The sequence below is a fragment of the Triturus cristatus genome, unplaced genomic scaffold (assembly GCF_964204655.1).
Source record: "Triturus cristatus unplaced genomic scaffold, aTriCri1.1 SCAFFOLD_1045, whole genome shotgun sequence".
Classification (NCBI taxonomy): domain Eukaryota; kingdom Metazoa; phylum Chordata; class Amphibia; order Caudata; family Salamandridae; genus Triturus; species Triturus cristatus.
The window spans coordinates 16115-40984 of NW_028187784.1; the positions used below are offsets into that span (position 1 = coordinate 16115).

Consider the following 24870-nt stretch of genomic DNA (forward strand, 5'->3'; position numbering starts at 1 on the left):
TATTTATTGCTAAACCACATAGAACATACATTAATGGTTCTAAGTTTTAACACTAAGAATGAAAATCTCATTTGTATTGATTTTTTTGTGATATTTGTTTCTTCATGTCGATAATATATAAATATACCTTATGGGTAAACAGCTGAAAATAAGCTTTCAAACTATCTGGGGTTCACTGACATTAGCAATTCTTCATATGCTTGTCCCCCAGCCCAGCACGAACGGCGGCCTGTTAGCACAGTTGGTTAGAGCGTGGTGCTAATAACGCCAAGGTCACTGGTTCGATCCCTGTACATGCCAAGTTTCTGTGTTAAATAAAAGATGCTTTTTCTTCTGTCTCTTTGTTATCTGTATATCTCTTTGGAGCAAGAGCTGCTAGAATCATTAGTTGAATCAATTTGATATAGATGTGGAATTATATATTAATGTTAAAGTGCCTTGAACATCCATTAATGGTTCAAAGTTCTAACACTAAGTAATTAATCTCCCATTTATTACAAGTAATTTAGGAAAGTCTAGTTTTGATTTTTTGATAATGCTTAAAGACACCATGAATGTAAACAGCTGAATATAAGATTTCCATCTATCTCGGGTTAACAATCAGTAGCACTTCATCATCTGTTATTTCTTCAGTAGTATGCTATAAATATAGTAAGCCTATTATCTGATTCTGTTAGAACATGAAGTTAAAAATGCCAAGAACATACTTTCTACCACTCTCCAAGCAAACACTTAACGCTGCTTTAATGTTGAAATAGATGCATTTTCTTCTGTATCTTGTTTAAATCTATATTTCCTTTGAGCAGAAGCTGATAGAATGAGTAGATGAATTAATTTAATATAGATTATGAACTGTTATTTATTGCTAAACCACATGGAAAATACATTAATGGTTCTAAGTTTTAACACTAAGATTGAAAATCTCATTTGTATTGATTTTTTTGTGATATTTGTTTCTTCATGTCGATAATATATAAATATACCTTATGGGTAAACAGCTGAAAATAAGCTTTCAAACTATCTGGGGTTCACTGACATTAGCAATTCTTCATATGCTTGTCCCCCAGCCCAGCACGAGCGGCGGCCTGTTAGCTCAGTTGGTTAGAGCGTGGTGCTAATAACGCCAAGGTCACAGGTTCGATCCCTGTACAGGCCAAGTTTCTGTGTTAAATAAAAGATGCTTTTTCTTCTGTCTCTTTGTTATCTGTATATCTCTTTGGAGCAAGAGCTGCTAGAATCATTAGTTGAATCAATTTGATATAGATGTGGAATTATATATTAATGTTAAAGTGCCTTGAACATCCATTAATGGTTGTAAGTTCTAACACTAAGTAACTAAATCTCTCATTTATTACAAGCATTTTCTTCTGTCTGATGTTTATCTCTATATTTCCTTTGAGCAGGAGCTGATAGAATGAGTAGATGAATTAATTTAATATAGATGATGAACTGTTATTTATTGCTAAACCACATAGAACATACATTAATGGTTCTAAGTTTTAACACTAAGAATGAAAATCTCATTTGTATTGATTTTTTTGTGATATTTGTTTCTTCATGTCGATAATATATAAATATACCTTATGGGTAAACAGCTGAAAATAAGCTTTCAATCTATCTGGGGTTCACTGACATTAGCAGTTCTGCATATGCTTGTCCCCCAGCCCAGCACGAACGGCGGCCTGTTAGCTCAGTTGGTTAGAGCGTGGTGCTAATAACGCCAAGGTCACAGGTTCCATCCCTGTACAGGCCAAGTTTCTGTGTTAAAAAAAAGATGCTTTTTCTTGTGTCTCTTTGTTAACTGTATATCTCTTTGGAGCAAGAGCTGCTAGTAGTTGAATCAATTTGATATAGATGTGGAATTATATATTAATGTTAAAGTGCCTTGAACATCCATTAATGGTTGTAAGTTCTAACACTAAGTAACTAAATCTCTCATTTATTACAAGCATTTTCTTCTGTCTGATGTTTATCTCTATATTTCCTTTGAGCAGGAGCTGATAGAATGAGTAGATGAATTAATTTAATATAGATGATGAACTGTTATTTATTGCTAAACCACATAGAACATACATTAATGGTTCTAAGTTTTAACACTAAGAATGAAAATCTCATTTGTATTGATTTTTTTGTGATATTTGTTTCTTCATGTCGATAATATATAAATATACCTTATGGGTAAACAGCTGAAAATAAGCTTTCAAACTATCTGGGGTTCACTGACATTAGCAATTCTTCATATGCTTGTCCCCCAGCCCAGCACAAACAGCGGCCTGTTAGCTCAGTTGGTTAGAGCGTGGTGCTAATAACGCCAAGGTCACAGGTTCGATCCCTGTACAGGCCAAGTTTCTGTGTTAAAAAATAGATGCTTTTTCTTGTGTCTCTTTGTTAACTGTATATCTCTTTGGAGCAAGAGCTGCTAGAATCATTAGTTGAATCAATTTGATATAGATGTGGAATTATATATTAATGTTAAAGTGCCTTGAACATCCATTAATGGTTGTAAGTTCTAACACTAAGTAACTAAATCTCTCATTTATTACAAGCATTTTCTTCTGTCTGATGTTTAGCTCTATATTTCCTTTGAGCAGGAGCTGATAGAATGAGTAGATGAATTAATTTAATATAGATGATGAACTGTTATTTATTGCTAAACCACATAGAACATACATTAATGGTTCTAAGTTTTAACACTAAGAATGAAAATCTCATTTGTATTGATTTTTTTGTGATATTTGTTTCTTCATGTCGATAATATATAAATATACCTTATGGGTAAACAGCTGAAAATAAGCTTTCAAACTATCTGCGGTTCACTGACATTAGCAATTCTTCATATGCTTGTCCCCCAGCCCAGCACGAACAACGGCCTGTTAGCACAGTTGGTTAGAGCGTGGTGCTAATAACGCCAAGGTCACAGGTTCGATCCCTGTACAGGCCAAGTTTCTGTGTTAAATAAAAGATGCTTTTTCTTCTGTCTCTTTGTTATCTGTATATCTCTTTGGAGCAAGAGCTGCTAGAATCATTAGTTGAATCAATTTGATATAGATGTGGAATTATATATTAATGTTAAAGTGCCTTGAACATCCATTAATGGTTGTAAGTTCTAACACTAAGTAACTAAATCTCTCATTTATTACAAGCATTTTCTTCTGTCTGATGTTTATCTCTATATTTCCTTTGAGCAGGAGCTGATAGAATGAGTAGATGAATTAATTTAATATAGATGATGAACTGTTATTTATTGCTAAACCACATAGAACATACATTAATGGTTCTAAGTTTTAACACTAAGAATGAAAATCTCATTTGTATTGATTTTTTTGTGATATTTGTTTCTTCATGTCGATAATATATAAATATACTTTATGGGTAAACAGCTGAAAATAAGCTTTCAAACTATCTGGGGTTCACTGACATTAGCAGTTCTGCATATGCTTGTCCCCCAGCACAGAACGAACGGCAGCCTGTTAGCTCAGTTGGTTAGAGCGTGGTGCTAATAACGCCAAGGTCACAGGTTCGATCCCTGTACAGGCCAAGTTTCTGTGTTAAAAAAAAGATGCTTTTTCTTGTGTCTCTTTGTTAACTGTATATCTCTTTGGAGCAAGAGCTGCTAGTAGTTGAATCAATTTGATATAGATGTGGAATTATATATTAATGTTAAAGTGCCTTGAACATCCATTAATGGTTGAAAGTTCTAACACTAAGTAACTAAATCTCTCATTTATTACAAGCATTTTCTTCTGTCTGATGTTTATCTCTATATTTCCTTTGAGCAGGAGCTGATAGAATGAGTAGATGAATTAATTTAATATAGATGATGAACTGTTATTTATTGCTAAACCACATGGAAAATACATTAATGGTTCTAAGTTTTAACACTAAGATTGAAAATCTCATTTGTATTGATTTTTTTGTGATATTTGTTTCTTCATGTCGATAATATATAAATATACCTTATGGGTAAACAGCTGAAAATAAGCTTTCAAACTATCTGGGGTTCACTGACATTCGCAATTCTTCATATGCTTGTCCCCCAGCCCAGCACAAACAGCGGCCTGTTAGCTCAGTTGGTTAGAGCGTGGTGCTAATAACGCCAAGGTCACAGGTTCGATCCCTGTACAGGCCAAGTTTCTGTGTTAAATAAAAGATGCTTTTTCTTCTGTCTCTTTGTTATCTGTATATCTCTTTGGAGCAAGAGCTGCTAGAATCATTAGTTGAATCAATTTGATATAGATGTGGAATTATATATTAATGTTAAAGTGCCTTGAACACCCATTAATGGTTCAAAGTTCTAACACTAAGTAATTAATCTCCCATTTATTACAAGTAATTTAGGAAAGTCTAGTTTTGATTTTTTGATAATGCTTAAAGACACCATGAATGTAAACAGCTGAATATAAGATTTCCATCTATCTCTGGTTAACAATCAGTAGCACTTCATCATCTGTTATTTCTTCACTAGTATGCTATAAAAATAGTAAGCCTATTATCTGATTCTGTTAGAACATGAAGTTAAAAATGCCAAGAACATACTTTCTACCACTCTCCAAGCAAACACTTAACGCTGCTTTAATGTTGAAATAAATGCATTTTCTTCTGTATCTTGTTTAAATCTATATTTCCTTTGAGCAGAAGCTGATAGAATGAGTAGATGAATTAATTTAATATAGATGATGAACTGTTATTTATTGCTAAACCACATAGAACATACATTAATGGTTCTAAGTTTTAACACTAAGAATGAAAATCTCATTTGTATTGATTTTTTTGTGATATTTGTTTCTTCATGTCGATAATATATAAATATACCTTATGGGTAAACAGCTGAAAATAAGCTTTCAAACTATCTGCGGTTCACTGACATTAGCAATTCTTCATATGCTTGTCCCCCAGCCCAGCACGAACAACGGCCTGTTAGCACAGTTGGTTAGAGCGTGGTGCTAATAACGCCAAGGTCACAGGTTCGATCCCTGTACAGGCCAAGTTTCTGTGTTAAATAAAAGATGCTTTTTCTTCTGTCTCTTTGTTATCTGTATATCTCTTTGGAGCAAGAGCTGCTAGAATCATTAGTTGAATCAATTTGATATAGATGTGGAATTATATATTAATGTTAAAGTGCCTTGAACATCCATTAATGGTTGTAAGTTCTAACACTAAGTAACTAAATCTCTCATTTATTACAAGCATTTTCTTCTGTCTGATGTTTATCTCTATATTTCCTTTGAGCAGGAGCTGATAGAATGAGTAGATGAATTAATTTAATATAGATGATGAACTGTTATTTATTGCTAAACCACATAGAACATACATTAATGGTTCTAAGTTTTAACACTAAGAATGAAAATCTCATTTGTATTGATTTTTTTGTGATATTTGTTTCTTCATGTCGATAATATATAAATATACTTTATGGGTAAACAGCTGAAAATAAGCTTTCAAACTATCTGGGGTTCACTGACATTAGCAGTTCTGCATATGCTTGTCCCCCAGCACAGAACGAACGGCAGCCTGTTAGCTCAGTTGGTTAGAGCGTGGTGCTAATAACGCCAAGGTCACAGGTTCGATCCCTGTACAGGCCAAGTTTCTGTGTTAAAAAAAAGATGCTTTTTCTTGTGTCTCTTTGTTAACTGTATATCTCTTTGGAGCAAGAGCTGCTAGTAGTTGAATCAATTTGATATAGATGTGGAATTATATATTAATGTTAAAGTGCCTTGAACATCCATTAATGGTTGAAAGTTCTAACACTAAGTAACTAAATCTCTCATTTATTACAAGCATTTTCTTCTGTCTGATGTTTATCTCTATATTTCCTTTGAGCAGGAGCTGATAGAATGAGTAGATGAATTAATTTAATATAGATGATGAACTGTTATTTATTGCTAAACCACATGGAAAATACATTAATGGTTCTAAGTTTTAACACTAAGATTGAAAATCTCATTTGTATTGATTTTTTTGTGATATTTGTTTCTTCATGTCGATAATATATAAATATACCTTATGGGTAAACAGCTGAAAATAAGCTTTCAAACTATCTGGGGTTCACTGACATTCGCAATTCTTCATATGCTTGTCCCCCAGCCCAGCACAAACAGCGGCCTGTTAGCTCAGTTGGTTAGAGCGTGGTGCTAATAACGCCAAGGTCACAGGTTCGATCCCTGTACAGGCCAAGTTTCTGTGTTAAATAAAAGATGCTTTTTCTTCTGTCTCTTTGTTATCTGTATATCTCTTTGGAGCAAGAGCTGCTAGAATCATTAGTTGAATCAATTTGATATAGATGTGGAATTATATATTAATGTTAAAGTGCCTTGAACACCCATTAATGGTTCAAAGTTCTAACACTAAGTAATTAATCTCCCATTTATTACAAGTAATTTAGGAAAGTCTAGTTTTGATTTTTTGATAATGCTTAAAGACACCATGAATGTAAACAGCTGAATATAAGATTTCCATCTATCTCTGGTTAACAATCAGTAGCACTTCATCATCTGTTATTTCTTCACTAGTATGCTATAAAAATAGTAAGCCTATTATCTGATTCTGTTAGAACATGAAGTTAAAAATGCCAAGAACATACTTTCTACCACTCTCCAAGCAAACACTTAACGCTGCTTTAATGTTGAAATAAATGCATTTTCTTCTGTATCTTGTTTAAATCTATATTTCCTTTGAGCAGAAGCTGATAGAATGAGTAGATGAATTAATTTAATATAGATGATGAACTGTTATTTATTACTAAACCACATGGAAAATACATTAATGGTTCTAAGTTTTAACACTAAGAATGAAAATCTCATTTGTATTGATTTTTTTGTGATATTTGTTTCTTCATGTCGATAATATATAAATATACCTTATGGGTAAACAGCTGAAAATAAGCTTTCAAACTATCTGGGGTTCACTGACATTAGCAGTTCTTCATATGCTTGTCCCCCAGCCCAGCACGAACAGCGGCCTGTTAGCTCAGTTGGTTAGAGCGTGGTGCTAATAACGCCAAGGTCACAGGTTCGATCCCTGTACAGGCCAAGTTTCTGTGTTAAATAAAAGATGCTTTTTCTTGTGTCTCTTTGTTAACTGTATATCTCTTTGGAGCAAGAGCTGCTAGAATCATTAGTTGAATCAATTTGATATAGATGTGGAATTATATATTAATGTTAAAGTGCCTTGAACATCCATTAATGGTTGTAAGTTCTAACACTAAGTAACTAAATCTCTCATTTATTACAAGCATTTTCTTCTGTCTGATGTTTATCTCTATATTTCCTTTGAGCAGGAGCTGATAGAATGAGTAGATGAATTAATTTAATATAGATGATGAACTGTTATTTATTGCTAAACCACATAGAACATACATTAATGGTTCTAAGTTTTAACACTAAGAATGAAAATCTCATTTGTATTGATTTTTTTGTGATATTTGTTTCTTCATGTCGATAATATATAAATATACCTTATGGGTAAACAGCTGAAAATAAGCTTTCAAACTATCTGGGGTTCACTGACATTAGCAATTCTTCATATGCTTGTCCCCCAGCCCAGCACAAACAGCAGCCTGTTAGCTCAGTTGGTTAGAGCGTGGTGCTAATAACGCCAAGCTCACAGGTTCGATCCCTGTACAGGCCAAGTTTCTGTGTTAAAAAAAAGATGCTTTTTCTTGTGTCTCTTTGTTAACTGTATATCTCTTTGGAGCAAGAGCTGCTAGAATCATTAGTTGAATCAATTTGATATAGATGTGGAATTATATATTAATGTTAAAGTGCCTTGAACATCCATTAATGGTTGTAAGTTCTAACACTAAGTAACTAAATCTCTCATTTATTACAAGCATTTTCTTCTTTCTGATGTTTAGCTCTATATTTCCTTTGAGCAGGAGCTGATAGAATGAGTAGATGAATTAATTTAATATAGATGATGAACTGTTATTTATTGCTAAACCACATAGAACATACATTAATGGTTCTAAGTTTTAACACTAAGAATGAAAATCTCATTTGTATTGATTTTTTTGTGATATTTGTTTCTTCATGTCGATAATATATAAATATACCTTATGGGTAAACAGCTGAAAATAAGCTTTCAAACTATCTGGGGTTCACTGACATTAGCAATTCTTCATATGCTTGTCCCCCAGCCCAGCACGAACGGCGGCCTGTTAGCACAGTTGGTTAGAGCGTGGTGCTAATAACGCCAAGGTCACTGGTTCGATCCCTGTACATGCCAAGTTTCTGTGTTAAATAAAAGATGCTTTTTCTTCTGTCTCTTTGTTATCTGTATATCTCTTTGGAGCAAGAGCTGCTAGAATCATTAGTTGAATCAATTTGATATAGATGTGGAATTATATATTAATGTTAAAGTGCCTTGAACATCCATTAATGGTTCAAAGTTCTAACACTAAGTAATTAATCTCCCATTTATTACAAGTAATTTAGGAAAGTCTAGTTTTGATTTTTTGATAATGCTTAAAGACACCATGAATGTAAACAGCTGAATATAAGATTTCCATCTATCTCGGGTTAACAATCAGTAGCACTTCATCATCTGTTATTTCTTCAGTAGTATGCTATAAATATAGTAAGCCTATTATCTGATTCTGTTAGAACATGAAGTTAAAAATGCCAAGAACATACTTTCTACCACTCTCCAAGCAAACACTTAACGCTGCTTTAATGTTGAAATAGATGCATTTTCTTCTGTATCTTGTTTAAATCTATATTTCCTTTGAGCAGAAGCTGATAGAATGAGTAGATGAATTAATTTAATATAGATTATGAACTGTTATTTATTGCTAAACCACATGGAAAATACATTAATGGTTCTAAGTTTTAACACTAAGATTGAAAATCTCATTTGTATTGATTTTTTTGTGATATTTGTTTCTTCATGTCGATAATATATAAATATACCTTATGGGTAAACAGCTGAAAATAAGCTTTCAAACTATCTGGGGTTCACTGACATTAGCAATTCTTCATATGCTTGTCCCCCAGCCCAGCACGAGCGGCGGCCTGTTAGCTCAGTTGGTTAGAGCGTGGTGCTAATAACGCCAAGGTCACAGGTTCGATCCCTGTACAGGCCAAGTTTCTGTGTTAAATAAAAGATGCTTTTTCTTCTGTCTCTTTGTTATCTGTATATCTCTTTGGAGCAAGAGCTGCTAGAATCATTAGTTGAATCAATTTGATATAGATGTGGAATTATATATTAATGTTAAAGTGCCTTGAACATCCATTAATGGTTGTAAGTTCTAACACTAAGTAACTAAATCTCTCATTTATTACAAGCATTTTCTTCTGTCTGATGTTTATCTCTATATTTCCTTTGAGCAGGAGCTGATAGAATGAGTAGATGAATTAATTTAATATAGATGATGAACTGTTATTTATTGCTAAACCACATAGAACATACATTAATGGTTCTAAGTTTTAACACTAAGAATGAAAATCTCATTTGTATTGATTTTTTTGTGATATTTGTTTCTTCATGTCGATAATATATAAATATACCTTATGGGTAAACAGCTGAAAATAAGCTTTCAATCTATCTGGGGTTCACTGACATTAGCAGTTCTGCATATGCTTGTCCCCCAGCCCAGCACGAACGGCGGCCTGTTAGCTCAGTTGGTTAGAGCGTGGTGCTAATAACGCCAAGGTCACAGGTTCCATCCCTGTACAGGCCAAGTTTCTGTGTTAAAAAAAAGATGCTTTTTCTTGTGTCTCTTTGTTAACTGTATATCTCTTTGGAGCAAGAGCTGCTAGTAGTTGAATCAATTTGATATAGATGTGGAATTATATATTAATGTTAAAGTGCCTTGAACATCCATTAATGGTTGTAAGTTCTAACACTAAGTAACTAAATCTCTCATTTATTACAAGCATTTTCTTCTGTCTGATGTTTATCTCTATATTTCCTTTGAGCAGGAGCTGATAGAATGAGTAGATGAATTAATTTAATATAGATGATGAACTGTTATTTATTGCTAAACCACATAGAACATACATTAATGGTTCTAAGTTTTAACACTAAGAATGAAAATCTCATTTGTATTGATTTTTTTGTGATATTTGTTTCTTCATGTCGATAATATATAAATATACCTTATGGGTAAACAGCTGAAAATAAGCTTTCAAACTATCTGGGGTTCACTGACATTAGCAATTCTTCATATGCTTGTCCCCCAGCCCAGCACAAACAGCGGCCTGTTAGCTCAGTTGGTTAGAGCGTGGTGCTAATAACGCCAAGGTCACAGGTTCGATCCCTGTACAGGCCAAGTTTCTGTGTTAAAAAATAGATGCTTTTTCTTGTGTCTCTTTGTTAACTGTATATCTCTTTGGAGCAAGAGCTGCTAGAATCATTAGTTGAATCAATTTGATATAGATGTGGAATTATATATTAATGTTAAAGTGCCTTGAACATCCATTAATGGTTGTAAGTTCTAACACTAAGTAACTAAATCTCTCATTTATTACAAGCATTTTCTTCTGTCTGATGTTTAGCTCTATATTTCCTTTGAGCAGGAGCTGATAGAATGAGTAGATGAATTAATTTAATATAGATGATGAACTGTTATTTATTGCTAAACCACATAGAACATACATTAATGGTTCTAAGTTTTAACACTAAGAATGAAAATCTCATTTGTATTGATTTTTTTGTGATATTTGTTTCTTCATGTCGATAATATATAAATATACCTTATGGGTAAACAGCTGAAAATAAGCTTTCAAACTATCTGCGGTTCACTGACATTAGCAATTCTTCATATGCTTGTCCCCCAGCCCAGCACGAACAACGGCCTGTTAGCACAGTTGGTTAGAGCGTGGTGCTAATAACGCCAAGGTCACAGGTTCGATCCCTGTACAGGCCAAGTTTCTGTGTTAAATAAAAGATGCTTTTTCTTCTGTCTCTTTGTTATCTGTATATCTCTTTGGAGCAAGAGCTGCTAGAATCATTAGTTGAATCAATTTGATATAGATGTGGAATTATATATTAATGTTAAAGTGCCTTGAACATCCATTAATGGTTGTAAGTTCTAACACTAAGTAACTAAATCTCTCATTTATTACAAGCATTTTCTTCTGTCTGATGTTTATCTCTATATTTCCTTTGAGCAGGAGCTGATAGAATGAGTAGATGAATTAATTTAATATAGATGATGAACTGTTATTTATTGCTAAACCACATAGAACATACATTAATGGTTCTAAGTTTTAACACTAAGAATGAAAATCTCATTTGTATTGATTTTTTTGTGATATTTGTTTCTTCATGTCGATAATATATAAATATACTTTATGGGTAAACAGCTGAAAATAAGCTTTCAAACTATCTGGGGTTCACTGACATTAGCAGTTCTGCATATGCTTGTCCCCCAGCACAGAACGAACGGCAGCCTGTTAGCTCAGTTGGTTAGAGCGTGGTGCTAATAACGCCAAGGTCACAGGTTCGATCCCTGTACAGGCCAAGTTTCTGTGTTAAAAAAAAGATGCTTTTTCTTGTGTCTCTTTGTTAACTGTATATCTCTTTGGAGCAAGAGCTGCTAGTAGTTGAATCAATTTGATATAGATGTGGAATTATATATTAATGTTAAAGTGCCTTGAACATCCATTAATGGTTGAAAGTTCTAACACTAAGTAACTAAATCTCTCATTTATTACAAGCATTTTCTTCTGTCTGATGTTTATCTCTATATTTCCTTTGAGCAGGAGCTGATAGAATGAGTAGATGAATTAATTTAATATAGATGATGAACTGTTATTTATTGCTAAACCACATGGAAAATACATTAATGGTTCTAAGTTTTAACACTAAGATTGAAAATCTCATTTGTATTGATTTTTTTGTGATATTTGTTTCTTCATGTCGATAATATATAAATATACCTTATGGGTAAACAGCTGAAAATAAGCTTTCAAACTATCTGGGGTTCACTGACATTCGCAATTCTTCATATGCTTGTCCCCCAGCCCAGCACAAACAGCGGCCTGTTAGCTCAGTTGGTTAGAGCGTGGTGCTAATAACGCCAAGGTCACAGGTTCGATCCCTGTACAGGCCAAGTTTCTGTGTTAAATAAAAGATGCTTTTTCTTCTGTCTCTTTGTTATCTGTATATCTCTTTGGAGCAAGAGCTGCTAGAATCATTAGTTGAATCAATTTGATATAGATGTGGAATTATATATTAATGTTAAAGTGCCTTGAACACCCATTAATGGTTCAAAGTTCTAACACTAAGTAATTAATCTCCCATTTATTACAAGTAATTTAGGAAAGTCTAGTTTTGATTTTTTGATAATGCTTAAAGACACCATGAATGTAAACAGCTGAATATAAGATTTCCATCTATCTCTGGTTAACAATCAGTAGCACTTCATCATCTGTTATTTCTTCACTAGTATGCTATAAAAATAGTAAGCCTATTATCTGATTCTGTTAGAACATGAAGTTAAAAATGCCAAGAACATACTTTCTACCACTCTCCAAGCAAACACTTAACGCTGCTTTAATGTTGAAATAAATGCATTTTCTTCTGTATCTTGTTTAAATCTATATTTCCTTTGAGCAGAAGTTGATAGAATGAGTAGATGAATTAATTTAATATAGATGATGAACTGTTATTTATTACTAAACCACATGGAAAATACATTAATGGTTCTAAGTTTTAACACTAAGAATGAAAATCTCATTTGTATTGATTTTTTTGTGATATTTGTTTCTTCATGTCGATAATATATAAATATACCTTATGGGTAAACAGCTGAAAATAAGCTTTCAAACTATCTGGGGTTCACTGACATTAGCAGTTCTTCATATGCTTGTCCCCCAGCCCAGCACGAACAGCGGCCTGTTAGCTCAGTTGGTTAGAGCGTGGTGCTAATAACGCCAAGGTCACAGGTTCGATCCCTGTACAGGCCAAGTTTCTGTGTTAAATAAAAGATGCTTTTTCTTGTGTCTCTTTGTTAACTGTATATCTCTTTGGAGCAAGAGCTGCTAGAATCATTAGTTGAATCAATTTGATATAGATGTGGAATTATATATTAATGTTAAAGTGCCTTGAACATCCATTAATGGTTGTAAGTTCTAACACTAAGTAACTAAATCTCTCATTTATTACAAGCATTTTCTTCTGTCTGATGTTTATCTCTATATTTCCTTTGAGCAGGAGCTGATAGAATGAGTAGATGAATTAATTTAATATAGATGATGAACTGTTATTTATTGCTAAACCACATAGAACATACATTAATGGTTCTAAGTTTTAACACTAAGAATGAAAATCTCATTTGTATTGATTTTTTTGTGATATTTGTTTCTTCATGTCGATAATATATAAATATACCTTATGGGTAAACAGCTGAAAATAAGCTTTCAAACTATCTGGGGTTCACTGACATTAGCAATTCTTCATATGCTTGTCCCCCAGCCCAGCACAAACAGCGGCCTGTTAGCTCAGTTGGTTAGAGCGTGGTGCTAATAACACCAAGCTCACAGGTTCGATCCCTGTACAGGCCAAGTTTCTGTGTTAAAAAAAAGATGCTTTTTCTTGTGTCTCTTTGTTAACTGTATATCTCTTTGGAGCAAGAGCTGCTAGAATCATTAGTTGAATCAATTTGATATAGATGTGGAATTATATATTAATGTTAAAGTGCCTTGAACATCCATTAATGGTTGTAAGTTCTAACACTAAGTAACTAAATCTCTCATTTATTACAAGCATTTTCTTCTTTCTGATGTTTAGCTCTATATTTCCTTTGAGCAGGAGCTGATAGAATGAGTAGATGAATTAATTTAATATAGATGATGAACTGTTATTTATTGCTAAACCACATAGAACATACATTAATGGTTCTAAGTTTTAACACTAAGAATGAAAATCTCATTTGTATTGATTTTTTTGTGATATTTGTTTCTTCATGTCGATAATATATAAATATACCTTATGGGTAAACAGCTGAAAATAAGCTTTCAAACTATCTGGGGTTCACTGACATTAGCAATTCTTCATATGCTTGTCCCCCAGCCCAGCACGAACGGCGGCCTGTTAGCACAGTTGGTTAGAGCGTGGTGCTAATAACGCCAAGGTCACTGGTTCGATCCCTGTACATGCCAAGTTTCTGTGTTAAATAAAAGATGCTTTTTCTTCTGTCTCTTTGTTATCTGTATATCTCTTTGGAGCAAGAGCTGCTAGAATCATTAGTTGAATCAATTTGATATAGATGTGGAATTATATATTAATGTTAAAGTGCCTTGAACATCCATTAATGGTTCAAAGTTCTAACACTAAGTAATTAATCTCCCATTTATTACAAGTAATTTAGGAAAGTCTAGTTTTGATTTTTTGATAATGCTTAAAGACACCATGAATGTAAACAGCTGAATATAAGATTTCCATCTATCTCGGGTTAACAATCAGTAGCACTTCATCATCTGTTATTTCTTCAGTAGTATGCTATAAATATAGTAAGCCTATTATCTGATTCTGTTAGAACATGAAGTTAAAAATGCCAAGAACATACTTTCTACCACTCTCCAAGCAAACACTTAACGCTGCTTTAATGTTGAAATAGATGCATTTTCTTCTGTATCTTGTTTAAATCTATATTTCCTTTGAGCAGAAGCTGATAGAATGAGTAGATGAATTAATTTAATATAGATTATGAACTGTTATTTATTGCTAAACCACATGGAAAATACATTAATGGTTCTAAGTTTTAACACTAAGATTGAAAATCTCATTTGTATTGATTTTTTTGTGATATTTGTTTCTTCATGTCGATAATATATAAATATACCTTATGGGTAAACAGCTGAAAATAAGCTTTCAAACTATCTGGGGTTCACTGACATTAGCAATTCTTCATATGCTTGTCCCCCAGCCCAGCACGAGCGGCGGCCTGTTAGCTCAGTTGGTTAGAGCGTGGTGCTAATAACGCCAAGGTCACAGGTTCGATCCCTGTACAGGCCAAGTTTCTGTGTTAAATAAAAGATGCTTTTTCTTCTGTCTCTTTGTTATCTGTATATCTCTTTGGAGCAAGAGCTGCTAGAATCATTAGTTGAATCAATTTGATATAGATGTGGAATTATATATTAATGTTAAACTGCCTTGAACATCCATTAATGGTTGTAAGTTCTAACACTAAGTAACTAAATCTCTCATTTATTACAAGCATTTTCTTCTGTCTGATGTTTATCTCTATATTTCCTTTGAGCAGGAGCTGATAGAATGAGTAGATGAATTAATTTAATATAGATGATGAACTGTTATTTATTGCTAAACCACATAGAACATACATTAATGGTTCTAAGTTTTAACACTAAGAATGAAAATCTCATTTGTATTGATTTTTTTGTGATATTTGTTTCTTCATGTCGATAATATATAAATATACCTTATGGGTAAACAGCTGAAAATAAGCTTTCAATCTATCTGGGGTTCACTGACATTAGCAGTTCTGCATATGCTTGTCCCCCAGCCCAGCACGAACGGCGGCCTGTTAGCTCAGTTGGTTAGAGCGTGGTGCTAATAACGCCAAGGTCACAGGTTCCATCCCTGTACAGGCCAAGTTTCTGTGTTAAAAAAAAGATGCTTTTTCTTGTGTCTCTTTGTTAACTGTATATCTCTTTGGAGCAAGAGCTGCTAGTAGTTGAATCAATTTGATATAGATGTGGAATTATATATTAATGTTAAAGTGCCTTGAACATCCATTAATGGTTGTAAGTTCTAACACTAAGTAACTAAATCTCTCATTTATTACAAGCATTTTCTTCTGTCTGATGTTTATCTCTATATTTCCTTTGAGCAGGAGCTGATAGAATGAGTAGATGAATTAATTTAATATAGATGATGAACTGTTATTTATTGCTAAACCACATAGAACATACATTAATGGTTCTAAGTTTTAACACTAAGAATGAAAATCTCATTTGTATTGATTTTTTTGTGATATTTGTTTCTTCATGTCGATAATATATACATATACCTTATGGGTAAACAGCTGAAAATAAGCTTTCAAACTATCTGGGGTTCACTGACATTGGCAATTCTTCATATGCTTGTCCCCCAGCCCAGCACGAACAGCGGCCTGTTAGCTCAGTTGGTTAGAGCGTGGTGCTAATAACGCCAAGGTCACAGGTTCGATCCCTGTACAGGCCAAGTTTCTGGGTTAAAAAAAAGATGCTTTTTCTTGTGTCTCTTTGATAACTGTATATCTCTTTGGAGCAAGAGCTGCTAGAATCATTAGTTGAATCAATTTGATATAGATGTGGAATTATATATTAATGTTAAAGTGCCTTGAACATCCATTAATGGTTGTAAGTTCTAACACTAAGTAACTAAATCTCTCATTTATTACAAGCATTTTCTTCTGTCTGATGTTTATCTCTATATTTCCTTTGAGCAGGAGCTGATAGAATGAGTAGATGAATTAATTTAATATAGATGATGAACTGTTATTTATTGCTAAACCACATAGAACATACATTAATGGTTCTAAGTTTTAACACTAAGAATGAAAATCTCATTTGTATTGATTTTTTTGTGATATTTGTTTCTTCATGTCGATAATATATAAATATACCTTATGGGTAAACAGCTGAAAATAAGCTTTCAAACTATCTGGGGTTCACTGACATTGGCAATTCTTCATATGCTTGTCCCCCAGCCCAGCACAAACAGCGGCCTGTTAGCTCAGTTGGTTAGAGCGTGGTGCTAATAACGCCAAGGTCACAGGTTCGATCCCTGTACAGGCCAAGTTTCTGTGTTAAAAAAAAGATGCTTTTTCTTGTGTCTCTTTGTTAACTGTATATCTCTTTGGAGCAAGAGCTGCTAGAATGATTAGTTGAATCAATTTGATATAGATGTGGAATTATATATCAATGTTAAAGTGCCTTGAACATCCATTAATGGTTCAAAGTTCTAACACTAAGTAATTAATCTCCCATTTATTACAAGTAATTTAGGAAAGTCTAGTTTTGATTTTTTGATAATGCTTAAAGACACCATGAATGTAAACAGCTGAATATAAGATTTCCATCTATCTCGGGTTAACAATCAGTAGCACTTCATCATCTGTTATTTCTTCAGTAGTATGCTATAAATATAGTAAGCCTATTATCTGATTCTGTTAGAACATGAAGTTAAAAATGCCAAGAACATACTTTCTACCACTCTCCAAGCAAACACTTAACGCTGCTTTAATGTTGAAATAAATGCATTTTCTTCTGTATCTTGTTTAAATCTATATTTCCTTTGAGCAGAAGCTGATAGAATGAGTAGATGAATTAATTTAATATAGATGATGAACTGTTATTTATTGCTAAACCACATGGAAAATACATTAATGGTTCTAAGTTTTAACACTAAGAATGAAAATCTCATTTGTATTGATTTTTTTGTGATATTTGTTTCTTCATGTCGATAATATATAAATATACCTTATGGGTAAACAGCTGAAAATAAGCTTTCAAACTATCTGGGGTTCACTGACATTAGCAATTCTTCATATGCTTGTCCCCCAGCCCAGCACAAACAGCGGCCTGTTAGCTCAGTTGGTTAGAGCGTGGTGCTAATAACGCCAAGCTCACAGGTTCGATCCCTGTACAGGCCAAGTTTCTGTGTTAAAAAAAAGATGCTTTTTCTTGTGTCTCTTTGTTAACTGTATATCTCTTTGGAGCAAGAGCTGCTAGAATCATTAGTTGAATCAATTTGATATAGATGTGGAATTATATATTAATGTTAAAGTGCCTTGAACATCCATTAATGGTTGTAAGTTCTAACACTAAGTAACTAAATCTCTCATTTATTACAAGCATTTTCTTCTTTCTGATGTTTAGCTCTATATTTCCTTTGAGCAGGAGCTGATAGAATGAGTAGATGAATTAATTTAATATAGATGATGAACTGTTATTTATTGCTAAACCACATAGAACATACATTAATGGTTCTAAGTTTTAACACTAAGAATGAAAATCTCATTTGTATTGATTTTTTTGTGATATTTGTTTCTTCATGTCGATAATATATAAATATACCTTATGGGTAAACAGCTGAAAATAAGCTTTCAATCTATCTGGGGTTCACTGACATTAGCAGTTCTGCATATGCTTGTCCCCCAGCCCAGCACGAACGGCGGCCTGTTAGCTCAGTTGGTTAGAGCGTGGTGCTAATAACGCCAAGGTCACAGGTTCCATCCCTGTACAGGCCAAGTTTCTGTGTTAAAAAAAAGATGCTTTTTCTTGTGTCTCTTTGTTAACTGTATATCTCTTTGGAGCAAGAGCTGCTAGTAGTTGAATCAATTTGATATAGATGTGGAATTATATATTAATGTTAAAGTGCCTTGAACATCCATTAATGGTTGTAAGTTCTAACACTAAGTAACTAAATCTCTCATTTATTACAAGCATTTTCTTCTGTCTGATGTTTATCTCTATATTTCCTTTGAGCAGGAGCTGATAGAATGAGTAGATGAATTAATTTAATATAGATGATGAACTGTTATTTATTGCTAAACCACATAGAACATACATTAATGGTTCTAAGTTTTAACACTAAGAATGAAAATCTCATTTGTATTGATTTTTTTGTGATATTTGTTTCTTCATGTCGATAATATATAAATATACCTTATGGGTAAACAGCTGAAAATAAGCTTTCAAACTATCTGGGGTTCACTGACATTAGCAATTCTTCATATGCTTGTCCCCCAGCCCAGCACAAACAGCGGCCTGTTAGCTCAGTTGGTTAGAGCGTGGTGCTAATAACGCCAAGGTCACAGGTTCGATCCCTGTACAGGCCAAGTTTCTGTGTTAAAAAATAGATGCTTTTTCTTGTGTCTCTTTGTTAACTGTATATCTCTTTGGAGCAAGAGCTGCTAGAATCATTAGTTGAATCAATTTGATATAGATGTGGAATTATATATTAATGTTAAAGTGCCTTGAACATCCATTAATGGTTGTAAGTTCTAACACTAAGTAACTAAATCTCTCATTTATTACAAGCATTTTCTTCTGTCTGATGTTTAGCTCTATATTTCCTTTGAGCAGGAGCTGATAGAATGAGTAGATGAATTAATTTAATATAGATGATGAACTGTTATTTATTGCTAAACCACATAGAACATACATTAATGGTTCTAAGTTTTAACACTAAGAATGAAAATCTCATTTGTATTGATTTTTTTGTGATATTTGTTTCTTCATGTCGATAATATATAAATATACCTTATGGGTAAACAGCTGAAAATAAGCTTTCAAACTATCTGCGGTTCACTGACATTAGCAATTCTTCATATGCTTGTCCCCCAGCCCAGCACGAACAACGGCCTGTTAGCACAGTTGGTTAGAGCGTGGTGCTAATAACGCCAAGGTCACAGGTTCGATCCCTGTACAGGCCAAGTTTCTGTGTTAAATAAAAGATGCTTTTTCTTCTGTCTCTTTGTTATCTGTATATCTCTTTGGAGCAAGAGCTGCTAGAATCATTAGTTGAATCAATTTGATATAGATGTGGAATTATATATTAATGTTAAAGTGCCTTGAACATCCATTAATGGTTGTAAGTTCTAACACTAAGTAACTAAATCTCTCATTTATTACAAGCATTTTCTTCTGTCTGATGTTTATCTCTATATTTCCTTTGAGCAGGAGCTGATAGAATGAGTAGATGAATTAATTTAATATAGATGATGAACTGTTATTTATTGCTAAACCACATAGAACATACATTAATGGTTCTAAGTTTTAACACTAAGAATGAAAATCTCATTTGTATTGATTTTTTTGTGATATTTGTTTCTTCATGTCGATAATATATAAATATACTTTATGGGTAAACAGCTGAAAATAAGCTTTCAAACTATCTGGGGTTCACTGACATTAGCAGTTCTGCATATGCTTGTCCCCCAGCACAGAACGAACGGCAGCCTGTTAGCTCAGTTGGTTAGAGCGTGGTGCTAATAACGCCAAGGTCACAGGTTCGATCCCTGTACAGGCCAAGTTTCTGTGTTAAAAAAAAGATGCTTTTTCTTGTGTCTCTTTGTTAACTGTATATCTCTTTGGAGCAAGAGCTGCTAGTAGTTGAATCAATTTGATATAGATGTGGAATTATATATTAATGTTAAAGTGCCTTGAACATCCATTAATGGTTGAAAGTTCTAACACTAAGTAACTAAATCTCTCATTTATTACAAGCATTTTCTTCTGTCTGATGTTTATCTCTATATTTCCTTTGAGCAGGAGCTGATAGAATGAGTAGATGAATTAATTTAATATAGATGATGAACTGTTATTTATTGCTAAACCACATGGAAAATACATTAATGGTTCTAAGTTTTAACACTAAGATTGAAAATCTCATTTGTATTGATTTTTTTGTGATATTTGTTTCTTCATGTCGATAATATATAAATATACCTTATGGGTAAACAGCTGAAAATAAGCTTTCAAACTATCTGGGGTTCACTGACATTCGCAATTCTTCATATGCTTGTCCCCCAGCCCAGCACAAACAGCGGCCTGTTAGCTCAGTTGGTTAGAGCGTGGTGCTAATAACGCCAAGGTCACAGGTTCGATCCCTGTACAGGCCAAGTTTCTGTGTTAAATAAAAGATGCTTTTTCTTCTGTCTCTTTGTTATCTGTATATCTCTTTGGAGCAAGAGCTGCTAGAATCATTAGTTGAATCAATTTGATATAGATGTGGAATTATATATTAATGTTAAAGTGCCTTGAACACCCATTAATGGTTCAAAGTTCTAACACTAAGTAATTAATCTCCCATTTATTACAAGTAATTTAGGAAAGTCTAGTTTTGATTTTTTGATAATGCTTAAAGACACCATGAATGTAAACAGCTGAATATAAGATTTCCATCTATCTCTGGTTAACAATCAGTAGCACTTCATCATCTGTTATTTCTTCACTAGTATGCTATAAAAATAGTAAGCCTATTATCTGATTCTGTTAGAACATGAAGTTAAAAATGCCAAGAACATACTTTCTACCACTCTCCAAGCAAACACTTAACGCTGCTTTAATGTTGAAATAAATGCATTTTCTTCTGTATCTTGTTTAAATCTATATTTCCTTTGAGCAGAAGCTGATAGAATGAGTAGATGAATTAATTTAATATAGATGATGAACTGTTATTTATTACTAAACCACATGGAAAATACATTAATGGTTCTAAGTTTTAACACTAAGAATGAAAATCTCATTTGTATTGATTTTTTTGTGATATTTGTTTCTTCATGTCGATAATATATAAATATACCTTATGGGTAAACAGCTGAAAATAAGCTTTCAAACTATCTGGGGTTCACTGACATTAGCAGTTCTTCATATGCTTGTCCCCCAGCCCAGCACGAACAGCGGCCTGTTAGCTCAGTTGGTTAGAGCGTGGTGCTAATAACGCCAAGGTCACAGGTTCGATCCCTGTACAGGCCAAGTTTCTGTGTTAAATAAAAGATGCTTTTTCTTGTGTCTCTTTGTTAACTGTATATCTCTTTGGAGCAAGAGCTGCTAGAATCATTAGTTGAATCAATTTGATATAGATGTGGAATTATATATTAATGTTAAAGTGCCTTGAACATCCATTAATGGTTGTAAGTTCTAACACTAAGTAACTAAATCTCTCATTTATTACAAGCATTTTCTTCTGTCTGATGTTTATCTCTATATTTCCTTTGAGCAGGAGCTGATAGAATGAGTAGATGAATTAATTTAATATAGATGATGAACTGTTATTTATTGCTAAACCACATAGAACATACATTAATGGTTCTAAGTTTTAACACTAAGAATGAAAATCTCATTTGTATTGATTTTTTTGTGATATTTGTTTCTTCATGTCGATAATATATAAATATACCTTATGGGTAAACAGCTGAAAATAAGCTTTCAAACTATCTGGGGTTCACTGACATTAGCAATTCTTCATATGCTTGTCCCCCAGCCCAGCACAAACAGCGGCCTGTTAGCTCAGTTGGTTAGAGCGTGGTGCTAATAACACCAAGCTCACAGGTTCGATCCCTGTACAGGCCAAGTTTCTGTGTTAAAAAAAAGATGCTTTTTCTTGTGTCTCTTTGTTAACTGTATATCTCTTTGGAGCAAGAGCTGCTAGAATCATTAGTTGAATCAATTTGATATAGATGTGGAATTATATATTAATGTTAAAGTGCCTTGAACATCCATTAATGGTTGTAAGTTCTAACACTAAGTAACTAAATCTCTCATTTATTACAAGCATTTTCTTCTTTCTGATGTTTAGCTCTATATTTCCTTTGAGCAGGAGCTGATAGAATGAGTAGATGAATTAATTTAATATAGATGATGAACTGTTATTTATTGCTAAACCACATAGAACATACATTAATGGTTCTAAGTTTTAACACTAAGAATGAAAATCTCATTTGTATTGATTTTTTTGTGATATTTGTTTCTTCATGTCGATAATATATAAATATACCTTATGGGTAAACAGCTGAAAATAAGCTTTCAAACTATCTGGGGTTCACTGACATTAGCAATTCTTCATATGCTTGTCCCCCAGCCCAGCACGAACGGCGGCCTGTTAGCACAGTTGGTTAGAGCGTGGTGCTAATAACGCCAAGGTCACTGGTTCGATCCCTGTACATGCCAAGTTTCTGTGTTAAATAAAAGATGCTTTTTCTTGTGTCTCTTTGTTATCTGTATATCTCTTTGGAGCAAGAGCTGCTAGAATCATTAGTTGAATCAATTTGATATAGATGTGGAATTATATATTAATGTTAAAGTGCCTTGAACATCCATTAATGGTTCAAAGTTCTAACACTAAGTAATTAATCTCCCATTTATTACAAGTAATTTAGGAAAGTCTAGTTTTGATTTTTTGATAATGCTTAAAGACACCATGAATGTAAACAGCTGAATATAAGATTTCCATCTATCTCGGGTTAACAATCAGTAGCACTTCATCATCTGTTATTTCTTCAGTAGTATGCTATAAATATAGTAAGCCTATTATCTGATTCTGTTAGAACATGAAGTTAAAAATGCCAAGAACATACTTTCTACCACTCTCCAAGCAAACACTTAACGCTGCTTTAATGTTGAAATAGATGCATTTTCTTCTGTATCTTGTTTAAATCTATATTTCCTTTGAGCAGAAGCTGATAGAATGAGTAGATGAATTAATTTAATATAGATTATGAACTGTTATTTATTGCTAAACCACATGGAAAATACATTAATGGTTCTAAGTTTTAACACTAAGATTGAAAATCTCATTTGTATTGATTTTTTTGTGATATTTGTTTCTTCATGTCGATAATATATAAATATACCTTATGGGTAAACAGCTGAAAATAAGCTTTCAAACTATCTGGGGTTCACTGACATTAGCAATTCTTCATATGCTTGTCCCCCAGCCCAGCACGAGCGGCGGCCTGTTAGCTCAGTTGGTTAGAGCGTGGTGCTAATAACGCCAAGGTCACAGGTTCGATCCCTGTACAGGCCAAGTTTCTCTGTTAAATAAAAGATGCTTTTTCTTCTGTCTCTTTGTTATCTGTATATCTCTTTGGAGCAAGAGCTGCTAGAATCATTAGTTGAATCAATTTGATATAGATGTGGAATTATATATTAATGTTAAACTGCCTTGAACATCCATTAATGGTTGTAAGTTCTAACACTAAGTAACTAAATCTCTCATTTATTACAAGCATTTTCTTCTGTCTGATGTTTATCTCTATATTTCCTTTGAGCAGGAGCTGATAGAATGAGTAGATGAATTAATTTAATATAGATGATGAACTGTTATTTATTGCTAAACCACATAGAACATACATTAATGGTTCTAAGTTTTAACACTAAGAATGAAAATCTCATTTGTATTGATTTTTTTGTGATATTTGTTTCTTCATGTCGATAATATATAAATATACCTTATGGGTAAACAGCTGAAAATAAGCTTTCAATCTATCTGGGGTTCACTGACATTAGCAGTTCTGCATATGCTTGTCCCCCAGCCCAGCACGAACGGCGGCCTGTTAGCTCAGTTGGTTAGAGCGTGGTGCTAATAACGCCAAGGTCACAGGTTCCATCCCTGTACAGGCCAAGTTTCTGTGTTAAAAAAAAGATGCTTTTTCTTGTGTCTCTTTGTTAACTGTATATCTCTTTGGAGCAAGAGCTGCTAGTAGTTGAATCAATTTGATATAGATGTGGAATTATATATTAATGTTAAAGTGCCTTGAACATCCATTAATGGTTGTAAGTTCTAACACTAAGTAACTAAATCTCTCATTTATTACAAGCATTTTCTTCTGTCTGATGTTTATCTCTATATTTCCTTTGAGCAGGAGCTGATAGAATGAGTAGATGAATTAATTTAATATAGATGATGAACTGTTATTTATTGCTAAACCACATAGAACATACATTAATGGTTCTAAGTTTTAACACTAAGAATGAAAATCTCATTTGTATTGATTTTTTTGTGATATTTGTTTCTTCATGTCGATAATATATACATATACCTTATGGGTAAACAGCTGAAAATAAGCTTTCAAACTATCTGGGGTTCACTGACATTGGCAATTCTTCATATGCTTGTCCCCCAGCCCAGCACGAACAGCGGCCTGTTAGCTCAGTTGGTTAGAGCGTGGTGCTAATAACGCCAAGGTCACAGGTTCGATCCCTGTACAGGCCAAGTTTCTGGGTTAAAAAAAAGATGCTTTTTCTTGTGTCTCTTTGATAACTGTATATCTCTTTGGAGCAAGAGCTGCTAGAATCATTAGTTGAATCAATTTGATATAGATGTGGAATTATATATTAATGTTAAAGTGCCTTGAACATCCATTAATGGTTGTAAGTTCTAACACTAAGTAACTAAATCTCTCATTTATTACAAGCA

General features: G+C 33.4%; 17 non-coding genes across 17 annotated transcripts; all 17 read left to right on the forward strand.

Moving 5' to 3' along the window:
• The first annotated feature begins 1082 nt into the window (after nucleotides 1-1082).
• Nucleotides 1083-1156, forward strand: TRNAI-AAU (transfer RNA isoleucine (anticodon AAU)). The gene has a single exon. It is a non-coding gene; the product is annotated as a tRNA-Ile (tRNA).
• A 1114-nt stretch (nucleotides 1157-2270) lies between these two features.
• On the forward strand, nucleotides 2271-2344 carry TRNAI-AAU (transfer RNA isoleucine (anticodon AAU)). Its single transcript has one exon. It is a non-coding gene; the product is annotated as a tRNA-Ile (tRNA).
• Nucleotides 2345-4055: 1711 nt separating this feature from the next.
• Nucleotides 4056-4129, forward strand: TRNAI-AAU (transfer RNA isoleucine (anticodon AAU)). The gene has a single exon. It is a non-coding gene; the product is annotated as a tRNA-Ile (tRNA).
• Nucleotides 4130-6099: 1970 nt separating this feature from the next.
• On the forward strand, nucleotides 6100-6173 carry TRNAI-AAU (transfer RNA isoleucine (anticodon AAU)). The gene has a single exon. It is a non-coding gene; the product is annotated as a tRNA-Ile (tRNA).
• Nucleotides 6174-6955: 782 nt separating this feature from the next.
• TRNAI-AAU (transfer RNA isoleucine (anticodon AAU)) lies at nucleotides 6956-7029 on the forward strand. Its single transcript has one exon. It is a non-coding gene; the product is annotated as a tRNA-Ile (tRNA).
• Nucleotides 7030-9005: 1976 nt separating this feature from the next.
• On the forward strand, nucleotides 9006-9079 carry TRNAI-AAU (transfer RNA isoleucine (anticodon AAU)). The gene has a single exon. It is a non-coding gene; the product is annotated as a tRNA-Ile (tRNA).
• Nucleotides 9080-10193: 1114 nt separating this feature from the next.
• TRNAI-AAU (transfer RNA isoleucine (anticodon AAU)) lies at nucleotides 10194-10267 on the forward strand. Its single transcript has one exon. It is a non-coding gene; the product is annotated as a tRNA-Ile (tRNA).
• Nucleotides 10268-11978: 1711 nt separating this feature from the next.
• TRNAI-AAU (transfer RNA isoleucine (anticodon AAU)) lies at nucleotides 11979-12052 on the forward strand. The gene has a single exon. It is a non-coding gene; the product is annotated as a tRNA-Ile (tRNA).
• A 782-nt stretch (nucleotides 12053-12834) lies between these two features.
• TRNAI-AAU (transfer RNA isoleucine (anticodon AAU)) lies at nucleotides 12835-12908 on the forward strand. Its single transcript has one exon. It is a non-coding gene; the product is annotated as a tRNA-Ile (tRNA).
• Nucleotides 12909-14884: 1976 nt separating this feature from the next.
• On the forward strand, nucleotides 14885-14958 carry TRNAI-AAU (transfer RNA isoleucine (anticodon AAU)). Its single transcript has one exon. It is a non-coding gene; the product is annotated as a tRNA-Ile (tRNA).
• Nucleotides 14959-16072: 1114 nt separating this feature from the next.
• Nucleotides 16073-16146, forward strand: TRNAI-AAU (transfer RNA isoleucine (anticodon AAU)). The gene has a single exon. It is a non-coding gene; the product is annotated as a tRNA-Ile (tRNA).
• A 523-nt stretch (nucleotides 16147-16669) lies between these two features.
• On the forward strand, nucleotides 16670-16743 carry TRNAI-AAU (transfer RNA isoleucine (anticodon AAU)). The gene has a single exon. It is a non-coding gene; the product is annotated as a tRNA-Ile (tRNA).
• Nucleotides 16744-18713: 1970 nt separating this feature from the next.
• On the forward strand, nucleotides 18714-18787 carry TRNAI-AAU (transfer RNA isoleucine (anticodon AAU)). Its single transcript has one exon. It is a non-coding gene; the product is annotated as a tRNA-Ile (tRNA).
• A 1711-nt stretch (nucleotides 18788-20498) lies between these two features.
• On the forward strand, nucleotides 20499-20572 carry TRNAI-AAU (transfer RNA isoleucine (anticodon AAU)). Its single transcript has one exon. It is a non-coding gene; the product is annotated as a tRNA-Ile (tRNA).
• Nucleotides 20573-21354: 782 nt separating this feature from the next.
• On the forward strand, nucleotides 21355-21428 carry TRNAI-AAU (transfer RNA isoleucine (anticodon AAU)). The gene has a single exon. It is a non-coding gene; the product is annotated as a tRNA-Ile (tRNA).
• A 1976-nt stretch (nucleotides 21429-23404) lies between these two features.
• On the forward strand, nucleotides 23405-23478 carry TRNAI-AAU (transfer RNA isoleucine (anticodon AAU)). Its single transcript has one exon. It is a non-coding gene; the product is annotated as a tRNA-Ile (tRNA).
• Nucleotides 23479-24592: 1114 nt separating this feature from the next.
• On the forward strand, nucleotides 24593-24666 carry TRNAI-AAU (transfer RNA isoleucine (anticodon AAU)). The gene has a single exon. It is a non-coding gene; the product is annotated as a tRNA-Ile (tRNA).
• Nucleotides 24667-24870: the final 204 nt, after the last annotated feature.